This window comes from Arachis ipaensis, chromosome B4, assembly GCF_059453495.1.
Source record: "Arachis ipaensis isolate K30076 ecotype BB chromosome B4, ASM5945349v1, whole genome shotgun sequence".
Lineage (NCBI taxonomy): Eukaryota > Viridiplantae > Streptophyta > Magnoliopsida > Fabales > Fabaceae > Arachis > Arachis ipaensis.
In genome coordinates this window covers 50,282,935-50,286,592 of record NC_142439.1, presented here as the reverse complement: position 1 = coordinate 50,286,592, position 3,658 = coordinate 50,282,935, and positions in this window count along the sequence as shown.

Genomic DNA, 3,658 nt, shown 5'->3' with positions numbered 1-3,658 from the left:
CGATGTAACAGTAGTTTGCCTTTGGTGTTAAAAACGAGGTCTTTTCTTGGTCTGGTGGATACATGGGGATTTGGTTGTATCCTGAATATGCGTCCATAAACGAGAGATATTTATATCCAAAGGAAGCATCTACCAGGGCGTCAATACTTGGGAGCGGGTATGGATCTTTTGGGCAAGCTTTGTTGAGATCGGTGTAATCGGTGCACATTCGCCACTTCCCATTCGATTTTTTCACCAAGATGACGTTGGCTAGCCATAGCGGGTATTTAACTTCTCTTATAAATCCGGCTTCCAGTAGTGCTTGTACTTGCTCTTCCACAGCCTGGGATCGCTCTGGTCCAAGCTTTCTTCGTCTCTGCTGTACCGGTCGAGATCCTGGGTAGACCGCCAACTTGTGGCACATTAGCTTAGGGTCTATGCTTGGAATGTCCGTGGCTTTCCATGCAAAGAGGTCGACATTATCTCGCAAGAAGTGTATTAGCAATTCTTTTAAATCACCTTTTAGGATCGTGCCGATATTAGTTGTTTTTTCCGAGGTGTCCCCGATCTGAATTTTTTCTATCTCGCCCTCTGGTTGGGGGCGAAGATCTTCTCGTCGTTGAACTCCGCCCAACTCGATTGCGTGGAACTCTTTTCCTTTGCCTCTAAGGTTTAGGCTTTCGTTATAACAGCGACGTGCCATCTTTTGGTTAGCTTTTATCGTGGCTATTCCTTTTGGAGTTGGGAACTTCATACATAGGTGTGGGGTCAATACTATTGCGCCGAGTTGGTTGAGTGTTGTCCGACCTATGAGAGCATTGTAAGTTGAACTTACATCGACCACGATGTAGTCTATTTTGAGGGTCCTGGATTGGTCTCCTTTTCCAAAGGTTGTATGTAGTGATATATATCCTAGTGGTCGAATGATGCCAAGGCATCTTAGGCTAGTTTCACTAGTATTTTTCTGTTAGTTTTAGTGGTTTTATGCACTTTCGTGAGCTTAAAGTAACCAAGAATGGTTAAAAGAATAACAAAGCAATGAACCATCCAAACAATATGATTTTGATGCAATATCCATGAGTTTTAGTTATATTACTTGAATGCTATGAATGGAAGATTTCTCATGAAATTTTGCAAGACTTTGATGCAATTGTTTGGATGATTTCAGGGAAGAAGAGGCTAGGCAAGGAAGCAACAAAATCAATAAAGGAAGCTTGAATATCACATGTGGAGTTTAAGTTCCAGTTTAAGCCTAAACTGGAGCTTAAACGCCAGAATCATGAAGGCTAAGAATTGCTGGAATTGAAGTTTAACCTCCAGTTTGACCTCAAACTGGAGGTTAAACGCCAGAATGATAATGCCACCCAGGAAGGAGTTCCACGTTTAACCTCCAGTTTGACCTCAAACTGGAGGGTAAACGCCAGAATGGGAAAAGCACCAGGGAGCCATTTCCACGTTTAAGCTCCAGTTTGACCTCAAACTGGAGCTTAAACGTGTTCGACCAAGATCTCTCCTCCAGGGTTGCTCTCTCCATTTCCACGTTTAAGCTCCAGTTTGACCTCAAACTGGAGCTTAAACGTGTTCGACACCTCCAGGGCTACCTTTCTAAGCTTCCACGTTTAACCTCCAGTTTAACCTTAAACTGGAGGTTAAACGTGTTCGACCTCCAGGATGCCTCCTTCCAATTCCACGTTTAACCTCCAGTTTGACCTTAAACTGGAGGTTAAATGTGTTCGACCTCCAGGGCTGCCCTTCCTATATCCACGTTTAAGCTTCAGTTTGACCTCAAACTGGAGCTTAAACGTGTTCGACTACATAACTCTCCAGGGCTGCCTTCTTCCATTTCCACGTTTAAGCTTCAGTTTAACCTTAAACTAAAGCTTAAACGTGCTTCTACAAAAGGCCTCACTGGAAGTGTCTGGCGTTTAAGCTGCAGTTTAAGCTTAAACTGCAACTTAAACGCCACTCTTGGAAAAGGTTTCTGGACCAAAGATATTGTGGTTTAAGTTAGTATTTGAGCACAAACATTAACTTAAACTTATTCTGGTATGAAACCCAATTGAATATCATGGTTTATGGGATTGGGCCTGAAGGATTGATGAGTTTGAAATCTCAATTTATTGAGTCATGTGTCATTATTTGATTATCACTAAGTTGGCTCAATGAATGTTACAGAATTTGGATCAACAGCCTCATCAAAATTATGGATCATAAACCCAAGGCAAAAGGAAAGCAAGGAGAGGCCTCAAAGCCCAAGAAGCACAACAAAAGCTCAATATAGAAAGTGTATAAATAGGATAGAATTTAAGTTAGAAGGGACTTTTGGACCTTCACTTTTAGCTAGTTCTCATATCTTTGTAATTGAATTCAGAGCTATGACTCACTAAACCCCCTTTCATTGGGTTAGGGAGCTCTATTGTAATTCAATGAATCAATAATAGTTTATCTTCTTCTTCAATCTTTTCTCTTGAATTTTGTTAGAAAGCTTCTCGATCTAATTCCATTGGGTAGTTGTCTTGGGAAAGAAACTACCCATACTTGGAATCCTTCGGAACCTTGGGAAAGGAATGGAGGATTCATGCTAGAGAAGCTTTCTCACAGTGAATTGGATTGGGGTTTGGATGGATATTGTGACATGTAATCCTACCAAATTGTGGTTCATGAAACTGTGTGGTATAATCAGTGATCGAGCATCATCTCTTCTTATGAACATTTAAACCAAGGGATTGGGAATTTGTTTGTTTTTAGAGAGAATTGGTGAGCCAAGGGATTGGGATCCAATCATATAAGATTGCCAAGCAAAATTCAATGAACGCATTGGTTGAGGAAGAGATAAACATGTTTTGATTCGGAGATCTCAATATCTCCTATAACCCAATGAATTCCCCATTTCTGATTTCCACTTTCTCTTTACATTCTGCTACTCAATTCATGCAATCACCCCCATTCCCTTTTAATTTCAGCAATTTAGTTTCTGCTCTTTAATTCATGCAATTTAAGATTCCGCCATTTCAATTTCTTGTCATTTACTTTTCCCGCCAATTTTACATTCCGCAATACTCATCTCAATCTTGATTCCGCTCAACTAGAACACACTTCTAATCCGAATTGCTCACTCAACCAATCCTTGTGGGATTCGACCTCACTCTATTGTGAGTTTTTACTTGACGATAACCGGTGCACTTGCCGGAAGGAATTTTGCCGATCGTGCAATTTCCTAAATCGTAGCATAACTAGTTTATGTGCATCAAGTTTATGGCGCCGTTGCCGGGGATTGGTTTTCGATTGACAATTCTCAAATTGGAAGTTAACTAGATTGAGCAATTTCTCTTGCTTTGTTAATTCTATTCAAGTTACTTGTTGAATTTTAATTTTTGCACTCGGTTACATGCTTTCTTTCTTTATGCCTTTAAATTCAAGCAACTAACTCACTGACTCACTAACTGTTTGAATTAATTCCTCAATTGCTCTAACCATATTCTTCCATTAACCAAGAGTATTTCACTTGTTTGTGCCTTGCTGTGTTCTTGTATGACAGGTAGGAGAGGAGAGACATCAACTCCTCCATATACCGAACCAGAGAGGACCCTTCATAGACTGAGAAGGGAAGCAAGAGGGAAGAGAGTAGTGGGAGAAGAGGAATCTGAAGGAGAATCTGAGGACAATTTTGAGGAAGCTT